The 12,730-nt window shown below is 36.2% G+C and overlaps 1 protein-coding gene across 4 annotated transcripts in view; it reads left to right on the top strand.

Moving 5' to 3' along the window:
- LOC128999556 (splicing factor U2AF 50 kDa subunit-like) overlaps positions 1-12,730 on the top strand; it is a 45,973-nt gene that overhangs the window by 7,570 nt on the left and 25,673 nt on the right. The gene's annotated exons all lie outside the window — the stretch shown is intronic.

Here is a 12,730-nt window from a genome sequence, read left to right as displayed (position 1 = left end):
AATACACTGTCTAAATCATTATGATATTACTATTTCTAGATTCTCCTGTTCTTTCCGAACAAAATGAATATGAGGTTGTTGGCTAGGTTTACTTGTACGGTTGAATTTTTACGAATTTTCAAAAAAAAGTCTGCAAAATCGCCAAAATGGGTTGGCCATTCCCCACTTCTAACATTGGCCACTGCTAGGGTTAACCCTTTGCACTCCGGCAAAAATTTTTTGGTCCTAGCCAAAAATGCCGGTACTTTGCTGGATAGGCCTAGCCAAAAACTCCAGACATTTTTACTAATTTTTGTAAGCGTTTGGTAAAATTTATGTATCTTCCTTGTCTGATCAGATAGAGACATATAGGCCTAATTTTTGTTTCCTTTTATTCCCTATGAAATTCTACATAAAAATAAGTGAAAATAACCTAACTATATCAAAAATAAAATTTTTTTTATTATTTTTTATTATAATACGTTTGATTTCTTATTTTTAGAAAAATATTATGTTTGAACGTGTATATCTAAAAAAAAAAAACCATTGAGACCATATAACCTATAATGTTAGTATTCTCAAATTCTCTACTTAAGTTAGTTCTGAACAAAACACCACAAGTTCCATGCACCTACCTTAAAAAATGAAGAAGTTGTAGGCAAATTTGAAAATTTTTGTCCGAACTTCAAAATACCTACAATTGATGGCAAAGAGCTTGCTAGATGCTCGGAGATTGTGGACCTCGGCGTGTTGTTCACCCCAAACCTCAGCTGGGATCGCCATGTCCACTTTGTCTGCAACAAAGCCTTGCGCAACCTCGGCCTAATTCACCGAATTTCATCAACTTTCAATAGAGCATCTACTCGCTAAAGTTGCTACAGTCTAACCTTGATATAACGAACCTCGATACAACGAATTCCTTGATATAACGAATTTTTTTAAATCCCCTAGAACTCTCCATAAGACACAATGTATATTTTACCTCTACATAACGAACAAACCATAACAACGACCTTGATTTAACGAATTTTTCGTGATTTTGGCTAAAATAACACACCTCAATATAGCGAATTTATTGTCAGAACCTCTACATTGCGAATTTAACCTCTGCATAACGAATTGTCCACGTCTTTCCCTCGATATAACAAATCCCCCACCCCTTTATTGTTTTTGAAAAATCTGTTTCTTTATCAAATGAAATGGAAAGGTGACGTCATCGCTTGCGCTAACATTTGTCTGCTCCGTTTTACTTTACGTGGTTTTACACATCTCTGTCTGCTTTCGCTGCACGCGCTATGTTGCAACTGAGAACTGATTTCATTCACTGAGGACTGATGACGACGTAATGTTTAGTAAGCTGTGATTGGGCGATAAGTAACTATGGTGAATTGTACAGTTTTTGGATGAAGAGAAACCTAAGAAAGAATATAAAAACAAAACCAAAGAGAAAGAATAGCAACATCGTTATTTTAACATTCCTTTTTCGAGTGTTTTTATTATCTTTAAGTTGGCTATGATTATACACTTTTATAATGTCTTATCTAATAATTTACTGTATTGTTTTTAATACGATTTGTTTCAACTAGCAACACCAATGCTATAGTTAATGATTATTATTGACATTCCTCTGTTGTGATAAATCAGTACTGTACTGTAAGTAGCCTACCGGCCTATCACGAGCAGTAGCTTACACAACTTTCTACTACTGTTTTGTTTTGTTCTATACATGGTTTATGACTACGTAATACAGTGTTTGGCTAGGTTTTAGGAGGGTTAGAACAAGCTGTGATTTTAAACTTACAGTTTTTTTAACCTGTACCAAGGTCAATGCAATTGTCATGATTGCGCAATATTCAAGATCCCTCCCCTTTATTATGCCGGATAATTTAGGTTCTACTGTACAATGTAAACACTGTACTGTAAAGTATTGTAGCCTATGCTACTTTAATTGTGTTTTAATGACGTCTAATCCCGACCTATATTGACCGACGCTGGTTCTGAACCTCGACTTAGCGAAATTCCTGCAAACATAACCTCTATATAACGAACCTCGTTTTAACGAAACCCTTGATATAACGAATATTCAGTTCGGTCCCTTCAGGTTCGTTATACTGAGGTTGGACTGTATTTCATTCCCTTGTGAGACCCCACTTGGAATATTGTGACTTTATCTGGTCCCCTCACCAACAATATCTGAAGGACGAGCTGGAAAGTGTGCAAAGAAGATTTGTGCAGCTCGTGGGTACTCGCCTGGGATACAGGTTCCTTGAGGTTCCTTAGATGATCTGCAATCGCAATCCCTCCTGAAGCTGCATTTACTGGAATCCCGTCGCTTCAACCACGACGTACTATTCCTCTGGTCACCTCTGAGCTTGATTGCCCAGAACTACTCCAAAAGCTCAACTTCAGGGTTCCCACTGGTATCGCTCCACTGACCTCTTCACCAGGGTAGCAGCTTCCTCAAATTACGGAACAGTCCACTTGTGAGACTTCAAAGGCACGGGAACCTAATACCTGGAAACCTCGACATCTTCTGCTGCAGCTCATCCATCTTTAAAAGAAATCTGCTCGAGGCGCAAGTTAGTGATGGTGTTCAGTGATCGGTGGCTCTTAGTGATGTGCAATAGGTCTCATTGTCCCGGGTTGATGTTCTGATTATGTCTTTCTAATTTGTCTGTTTCTTTTCTGCATGTAATGGTTTTCTTTGTTAAATTGATTATATTATAAATTATAAGGCATTGTTTGATAGTGCAATATCTGTTTCCAAATTTTTTAATATATCCGAATGGCTTATTTTGCTATTTTGTTTTTAACTCCAGAATATATACGAATGGCTTATTTTGCTATTTTTTAATCAATAATTAAGTACTGCGCGCTTGTCTGGGGCAATTGTTCAAGAATTGAAGAAGTGTTAATATAGAAAAAAACTATTTGAATTATTGATGGTTCAGTTAATCTTGAACATTGTAGGACTATTTTTATTAAATTAAAGATTCTTACTGTTATTAACCTTTATATTTTTGAACTTATTCTTAAAAAAAAAACACTACCAGTCATGGTCCAGAATGAAGATGTCCATCCCTACAATACTCGTGGTAGACATCAAATAAGTTACCAGCACTTCCATTTGAGCAAATCTTTAAATGTTGTTATGTGTTTAAGAAAGTTTATAATAAGGTAGTTAACAATGTAAATAAGTATCCACAAAACATATTTATAAAAACATTCAGTGACTGGCTATTGAGAAATCCTTTTTATAGTAGCCTATTGAAGAGTTCCTGGAACATTCAGTGATAAGTCATCTAAATTTGTTAATTACTCTATAGGTACTATGGGGCCCAGTCTATTTTTGTTTTCTTCAATTTTGTCAATTATTCATTTGTTAATTGTTTATAGTCTATTGTGATTGTTAACCCTGTAGTTGAAAGGAATTTGTACAAAAGACTTTTTAAAGTATAAATTTGTACAAAATATATGAATACAACTATTGAATCATGTTAAAATTTCTTTATAATGAAAAGTAAACATTGAATTATTTACAATATGAAATTAAATCAGTCATATGATAAATATTAAAATTAAATGAGAGAGTTTTAAATATATAACAATTCCTCCCCACTTATTTGAGAGAAAACTCATTTACAAATCCATCCTTTTGATGGGTTTCCTGATTCTCGTTGATCGGTGAATGTTGGGCGCATCTGGTTGTGAGTATGCGGCGTTTTGTTGTCTGCTGGTACTCGGCTCCTGTGCCTCTTGTTGTCTGCTGGTACTCGGCTCCTGGGCCTCTTGTTGTCTGCTGGTACTCGGCTCCTGGGCCTCTTGTTGTCTGCTGGTACTCGGCTCCTGGGCATCTTGTTGGCTGCTTGTATTCGGCTCCTGGGCCTCTTGCTGGCTGCTTGTACTTGATACTTCCTCGTTATGTATAGGACTTTTTGTCTCAGTATTAAGCATAAAGTTCACTGTAGGACTCGGATGTTCCAGAGACTGCAGTACCTTCCCCGCTTGAAGTGCTACTTACGAAATTTTCTGTATCATGTGAATTTTCTGAATTGCCTATCAATTTACTTAACATGCCGTATCTTGATTTTCCTACGAATGGTGGTTGTCTTGTGCAACTTTGATTGGTGTTTCGGAATATGAAAGTTCAATGTGTTTGCTTAGGAGGTACTTTGGCTATTTGGTCACATCGTCTGTTTGTACTTCCTTGCCTTGTTTGGGGTAATGAGCTAAGTAGGGGGCTTTTGTAAGAAGCAGAATCTTTTGGCACTTAATAAGCTCGAAGTTGATTGAAGTGCCGTTTGATTACATACCCTTCATCAAGTTCTACAAGGTAGTGAAGTCGCCCTAGTCTTTCCACCACAGTTCCAAATTTCCACAGATTTGATCCTGCATAATTTCTTGACTGTACTCTCTCGCCAATATTGTAATGTTTGTTAAATAATGGTTGTTGAGCCTCATTTTTGTCATCTTCACTGGGCCTTAAGAGATCTAGCTTTGTTCTCAAGTTCCTGCCAAACATTAATTGTGCTGGGGATGCACCAGTACTTAGTGGTGTTGCTCGGTACTGAAATAATAGTGCACATAGTTTTTCATGTAGAGTGCCCGGTTCAAACTGCATGCACCTCAGTTTTGTCTTGAGTGTTTGGCAAAATCTTTCTGCTTGGCCATTTGTAGAGGGGTTTCCTGGTGCAATGAATTGTTGTCTTATTCCTTGGCATTTGCAGAATGCTTGAAACTCGGCTGATTTAAAAATTGTAGCATTGTCACTAACCAATATTTCTGGTAGGCCATGGTAACTGAATATTTCTCTGAGGTGATGAATAGTACTGGCAGTTGTTGGTGCACTTTTCATTGGATATATTTCTGGCCACTTTGACCTAGCATCTACAACAATCAAGAAGCTGTGACGTAGAAAAGGTCCTGCATAATCTATGTGGACTCGCTGCCAATTGCGTTTTGGTATTTCCCAAACATGGGTAGGAGCCTTCTCTGGATTTTTCTTATTCTCACAACATGCCTTACAACTTGCTACCATACTCTCAATATCTGTATCAATATTTTTCCAGTAGCAGTAGTTTCTTGCTAGACTCTTCATCCGCACTATTCCTACATGAGTTGATTGTAGTTCTTGAAGGATTTTCGGTTGTAGCTTTTTTGGAATAATAACACGATTTCCTCTAAAAATAATTCCATCTTGAAGTGATATTTCTGGATCAGCCACTTCTCCATTTAGGAGTTTTTCCTTTAAACGAGAGAGTTCTTCATCAAGTGATGTTTCTTTTTCTATGTCTTTAGTCATGATTGTATCGGTTGTTATGCAGTGTATTGTGTCTCTACGAACAGTGTAATCTTTGTCAACAACATTGATAATCTCTTCTTTTATAGGTAAGGGATGTCTTGAGAGGTAATCTGCATTACAGTGGTCACTTTTTTTATGTACAATCTCATAATCAAATCCTGAAAGAAAATGAGCGTATCTAAGCGTCCTGGATGATGTCAACAGTGGTAGTTTCTTGTCTGGGTGGAATATGGTCATCAGTGGTTTGTTGTCAATGACAAGAGTAAACTTTCTTCTGTATATATAATCAAACATTTTTTTACAACCCCAATATACAGCAGTTGCTTCTCTGTCTAATTGGCTATAATTGCGCTCTGCAGCAGTGAGGGATCTACTGGCAAACACAATGGGCCTCTCTTCATTATTTGGCATTTTATGAGACAGCACAGCTGATAAGCCAACAGGACTAGCATCTGTGGCGAGTACCACGGGCAAGTCTGGGTTGTATGGAGTAAGAACTGTGTCACTTGCTATTTATTCTTTTACACAAGTAAATGCTTTTTCACATTCCTGGGACCAATGAAAACGTTTTATCTTTCCTTAGAAGCTGATGTAAAGGGTTAAGCAGTGTAGATGCATCTTTGATGAACTTCGAATAGTACTGTACTAGTCCAAGGAACTGACACACTCCTGTGATATTTGACGGGCGGGGAGCATCCTGGATTGCCTTTACCTTTTCTGGTGATTTCTGAATACCATCTTTGCTGATGATATGACCCAGATACTGCACCTTTCTCTCAAAAAACTTGCATTTTTCAACATTCACATGTACATTGTGTTGTTCTAATTTTTCTAACATCTTTATGAGCCTAGATTTGCATTCTTCAAAAGTAATGCCTTGTACAACAATATCATCAAAATAAGCAACTGTCCCTTCAAGGTTTTGTACTACTTGGTCAATAAATTTATGAAATTCATTTGGAGCTGTCTTGATTCCAAAAACAGTCTTTTGGCTCGATATGTACCCTTATGTGTGGTAATTGTCTGGATTTTCAAACTTTCAGCGTCCACTGTAAGATGTAAATAAGCCTTGTAAATGTCTAACGTGCAAAAATAGTTTCCATTCCTCATTTTGTTAAGGATATCCTCTATTCTTGGTATTGGATAACGACTGTCATGTAGTTGTTGGTTTACAGTTACCTTGTAATCCGCGCAAATACGGACCAATCCATTTGCTTTTGGAATCACAACAATCGGTGTACCCCACTCAGATTGATCCACTTTCTCTATTATGTCTTCCTTTTCCAGTTTAAATAGTTCGTTCTCAACAGCTTCTCGAAGGGCGTGAGGTACCGGTCTGTCTTTCAAGTACACAGGTTTTGAATCATCCTTTAGTTTTAAAGAGCATGTGAAGTTGGGGGTTTTACCAATACATTGTTCAAAAACGCTTGAGAATCTTTGCTTGATGGATTTGATAACAGTGTTTGTATCAACCTCTGGGTATCATACTAACAAGATTAATGTTGTGTAAGTTAATTTTTAATTTTCGGATCCAATCCCTTCCAAGAATAGGATTTTTAGGTAAATTTACAATGTATAGATCTTCTCTGCAAGATTTCCCTTCATATCTTATGCTTAGGGTACAAACCCCAATTGGTTTGAATATTTGTCCAGTATAAGATCGAAAAAGAGCACTTGTTTTCAAACTGGAACATGTAAGTCTAGTTTCATGAAGTCATCATTGTTCATTATGCTAACACGACTTCCGGAATCACACTCAAAACGTTGTTGTTTACCATTTAGAGATACGTTTACCATCATTCTGTCATCTCCTTCATCATTATTCAATACATTTATATTCCGTTGAACGTCGTATTCATATTCAGAATCAATTTCATCAACTCTTTTCACATTTTTGTCTGAAGACTGTATTTCCTGAATTCGTTTTGTTATACACACCTTTTCTATGTGTCCATCCTTATGGCAACATCTGCAATTTAGTTCATCTATTAATCGACAGTTTTGTGTTTCGCGGTTATTCCTTCCACAGTGTAAACAGACATCTGAAAGTCCTAGTTTTTGTAGCCTTTTGTTTTTGTTGCTTGAGTCATATGAGACTTTACCATTGGTTGAGAAATGATTGTTTCTAGGCCCGATTTTGTTCTTGGTTGTTTTACTGATTTTGTAAATGTCATTCTGATTATACTGGCTGTATATAAATTATGGTTGTCAACTTTTGAAGCCTCTATAGCCAAGGTGATTTTAAGGCTTTTTCAAACGATATTTCACCCAGTTGTAAGAGTCTTTCTCTGATATTTGAGTCATATAAGCCTCTGATGAATTGAGCCCTGAGCATGAGGTTTATAACTGATATTGTGCATTTTCCGTCTTTACATCCAGATTTGAAATCTGCTGAACAAGCCTGTTGTTTGAGGACTGTAACATAATTTGTAATTGATTCATTCCTATCTTGTAAACGTGATAAGAATTTATGCTGTTCTGTAAGGATGTTCTTCTTTGGGCTTAGGTGCTCATTTAGTAATATCAGTAACTCTTGGTATGTTTTTGAGTCTGGTTTGTCTGGAGATGTTAGACTGCAGATTAGATTGTAATGCTTAGCACCTAAGCAATTGATTAAAAATAAACCTTTCAAGTGTTCAATCTCTGAATCATTGTCTGTCAATCCTTTTATAAAAAAAAAATATTTCTAAACGCTGAGTGTAGCTTTCCTTATCTTCATCATAAGCATCAAACTTTAATGCATTGCTTTGTAGTAGTTCCTTGGTACTTTGTCTTGATCTAGGCTGTTCTGTTTGTTGACTTGTTTGTTGTGTCATTAATGTCATAAAATTGTTTCAGGTAGATATAAGGTCTTGTATTTCAGTCATTTTCTTCCTCGTTGCCAAATTTTTAAGTGTAAATTCGTACAAAATATATGAACACAACTATTGAATCATGTTTATTTCTTTATAATGAAAAGTAAACATTGAATTATTTACAATATAAAATTAAATCAGTCATATGATAAATATTAAAATTAAATGAGAGAGTTTTAAATATATAACAAGACTCATACTAAGTTAGGCCCTAACTCTCATTATTTAGACAATGAACATTGAAATTTTATGTTCTGCTCCACTGACAATGTTAATGTAAATGTCCATGATAATAAATTATTTGATTTGTTTTGCGGCAAGCAATTTCACCTTTGAAATGTTGGCCTATGAGGCTGTGGAGAATTACTATTAGATCACCTCTGTGATATTTTATCCTGTAGCTCTTAACCCTTTTGTCGCCGCGGTCCGATATTTTAGACGTCTGCTAACTAAAATGTTTGTTTGCTGACTAAACCTAACATATGTCCAATAAGCTACAAATAACACATAAATCTGTATCATCTGGGTAGGCCTACACTAATTTACGCCTCACATTTACTATTGTACAACAACCGGCTGATTATAGAATGAAACTCTTCTTAAGTAAACTTAGCTTGACTTTAGTCGGCTTCGCTAGCGCTTCACTGAGCATGTGCAGGCAGAAGTCGGCACCAGACCAACTGAAATATATTGAGTCAATTCAATTCAATTCAATTCAATTCGTTTATTCACGGCAGAAGCCATTGTACAATAATGCCATTACATACGGGAGATAACAAGCAATAATAAATACTAAATAATACCACAAGCAATAACAAATACTAAATAATACAATAGGTGAATACAAGATGCATAAGGATAGTAAGTCAGTCAGTGTGAGCTTAGCCTCAGACGGAGGACGCTATAATCGTTGCCAGCCTGGTCGAGCTTTATTTTGGTGTAGGTTGGTACTTGCTAAAATTCCCCGTAAAATCCCGTCTGGCAATGCTTTTGTCCCGGTTTTGGGGATTTTCTCTCTTTGACCCAAATTACAAAGACACTGGCTACGGATCCAGGCAGTGCTGCTTTGGGTGTTTCAGTGAACTACCTCCACGCTCGGGGTAACGCAGCATTATCACTGCTGCTCTTTTTTGATTCGTCAGACTGAAATATTTTAATGCCAATTACGTTCGCTGATACGGTGGTGGGCGGAGCCCCGGCGCGCCACTGAGGAGGGCCCTTACGTTTTTTTCAGCAGTCAACGTGTTAACCAAACATGCTGTATGTGAGTAAATGGTGTGTAAACTATAGTGCAGCCCTTCTAGTAAATAGCAAAGAGCTTTTGACTGTTTTTGTCTTAACTTACTACTAAAAAGCTTGTGCTTAAGTAAGTAGGCCCTACCTCCCAGATAGGGATGCATTGCACGACGTCCAAGTGCCACGACGTCCAATAATATTTATTCAGTGCCACGACGTCCAAAACATAATTTTTTAGTTGTTGCACGACGTCCAAGTGCCACGACGTCCAAAAGTACAGTAACTGCCAAAAATATAGTCTTTCTACAAGCTTTGGACGTCGTGGCACTTGGACGTCGTGAAACAGCGCACTATAGAATTGTAAAAAAGTAACATTTGCACGACATCCAAAGTCTCTGCCAGTTGCACGACGTCCAAGTGCCACGACGTCCAATAAATATTTGACTGTTGCACGACGTCCAATATAGCTCAGCGCTGTTGCACGACGTCCAAGCTCCTTCATGATGACCGGCTACTTGCCGAACAGTGTTCTCTCGTGTAAAGTGCTTATGGAACGTTTATTAGTTATATATACATGGGTATATGTTCTTGTTCAGAAATATATATATACTATGAATATTTGAACCATTAATTGAAACATCATAAAGTAAAAAAAAAAACATAAAAAGAAAAAATAAACAAGGCAACAGTTGGAAAACTATAAGGTTTACATGGCTTGAAAAATGATGACATTTTGTTAACAACCGATAAACTTCATTATGTTTGGAGTAAGCTTTTAAATACTTATTTTTTCAAGACTAGATGAATGTACATTGATCAACACATGATCTTTGAAAACTATTTATTATACCCTCATTTTAATTTTTACTAGTATAAAGAATAGAATGCCTTTTTCAAACTGTTTTTTAGGCTTCAATTAAATGTTCTTATGTCGCAAATATGTTTATTAATAGTATTCACTTAACATTGACTTAATTTTATTTCAATATATTTTGTGTTTGTGTTTTGCTACACCACTTATTAAATTGCAACCAATGAGAATATCATATAAATAAATAATAAATATAAATATATAATAAGTTGTACACAGGGTTCTTTTGTTTCCCTAACTCTAAAATACAACGCACATGAATTGAAAATGTTATAGGTTTAATAGTACTGTAGCGAATCGAATATCAATAAAGTTAACGTATAACAATAAATTTACATATTCCTAGATTATAATTGAATGTGCTTAAGAGGAACACCACAACCTCAAAATTCAACATTACAGTATATTTACTCAAGATGTATTGTTTTCATATCGCACAGTTCATGTTGCCGACTAGCGTGGGAGCGGAAGTCCTGATAAAGGCTGGTTCTCGGAAAAGTAATAAACTTGTGGTTTGAATGAAAAATTTTTTTATTTTGTACAGGATTCATGGGATCCTCAGCATCAAGTACAAACTGCAAAATAAGTGTCGAAGGTCTGATTAGATCTTCAGCGACTGATCCGTGTTTTACTTTCCTTTAATTTATTCTTTTTCCTGTTGTGCTTCATGTAACACATACATAGACTAAAGGGCCGCTCATGCCCTTGACAAATAAATTAACATTTTCGCACAAATACAAATCAATATCGTCATTAGATAAGAATTAAAAAATAAAATTTATAAACAACACCTACCACGGCATATTCTTGAACAAGTGTGCCTACAAACCTACGATAAGCATGTTTGTTATTATTATACTTAACCTACAAATGCTATGACTTAGGGCATACCTGCTTTCCTAGATAAAACATGCAAACTAATTGCGATTGCAACGTGAACTTAGAAAAAGACTAGTAAGAATTTACAACTGTGAATTACTCAGAATTGATTGACAGTTCAGACGAACCTATGGCCACAGACTACGGAAACCTACAGTATTATTGTATTAGTATACTGTATTTGTATTATTGTGTTACTAGCAGAGTACCCGTCCTTCGTACGGGGTTGGCATATAAGTATAAATGCTTATTGTAGTTATGGGAGAGGACACAATTAAAAAAAAACTGGTCTTTTAATTTATACGGTATCCTATTGTGTAGCACACATCTACCATAGTCCTGATGTTCTTCCACTGCACCTAAACTATGGAAAAAAGTAAAGTTCTCATTGTGTACCACAACTTTTTGCTAGTTGGTTCAAATTAGCTGTGGTCATTAATGCAAACAAACAACATAATAGTGCTGCACCCTGTTTGGCAAGCCTTATAACTTTTTAATGCTGTTTAATATCAAAGAACCATAACCAACTTGTACAGTTGAAACGGCTGACAAAATTCTTTAATTTCTTTAAATATGAATACTCATAAGGTTAACATGAGAAAGTCCAGAGCCAGAGCCACCGGGGCGGAGACTGAAAGAATATTTGAGGTAAGAATATGTTAATCGGGGATGTCATCTATCATCATACCAAATTTCAACCTTGTCGGTTTAGTATTTTTCGCGTTTGCTTGTCACAAACATCCATCCATCCATCCATCCATACATCCATAAATCCATGGTTTGCACTGTAAACAAAAAGCTATCACAATAATAGTTCCAAACCGACAAATAGAAAAAATAGGAAAATATAATTAAATATGGAAAATAGGGTAATTTTCTAACATATTTTAGTGAAGTTATATAAGCAGGCAAATGGAAATTCAGTCTACAGATTTGCTGTGGCTGGGGGATTAGCCTATATTACGGTTTACACAAAAATAAATCAAAACATAAACCTCATAACACTCAGGAAAAGGGCCTAGGTTGATAGGGCAATGATTATAGAATCTTAATTATTTCCTATATCCATGATGAATGATTTCTTTTAAAACGAATTATTCCCAGTAAAATATTATTACAGAATTTCACAAAAATAGAACAGACTATTAATAAGTATAATCTACTAGCTGTAACCCGCGGGCTTTGCCCCGTTTAACTTGTTCTTAATTTTCAAGATTATCTCGTTCGCATGGCTCAATCACGTCCTGATGGTTGAAGTTTATTCGCTACGCTCACTCACCTTTAGGTTGGAGCTCGTTCGCTGCGCTCACTTGCCTTCAGGTTAGCTCGTTCGCTACGCTAACTCGCCTCCAGGTTGAAGTTCGTTCGCTACGCTCACTCACCTTTTGGTTGCAAATTAACTGTTGTCATAAATGTAAAAGAAATAATAGTGCTGCACCCTGTTGGTAATCCTTGTAACTTTAATGCTATTGAACATCATAGAACAGAACCAACTTGTTTAATTGAAACAGCTGTTAAGATTCAATGATTCCATTTCTCATAAGGTTAACATGGGAAACTCCAGAGCCACTGGGGCGGAGCCCGAAAGGATTTTTGAAATAAGAATAT

Source organism: Macrosteles quadrilineatus, unplaced genomic scaffold (genome assembly GCF_028750875.1).
Source record: "Macrosteles quadrilineatus isolate MER2022 unplaced genomic scaffold, UCM_ALF_1.0 Scaffold_8__2_contigs__length_117827958, whole genome shotgun sequence".
Taxonomy (NCBI): domain Eukaryota; kingdom Metazoa; phylum Arthropoda; class Insecta; order Hemiptera; family Cicadellidae; genus Macrosteles; species Macrosteles quadrilineatus.
The sequence above is the reverse complement of the archived record's forward strand: the minus strand, read 5'-3'. Positions and strand labels throughout refer to the sequence as shown.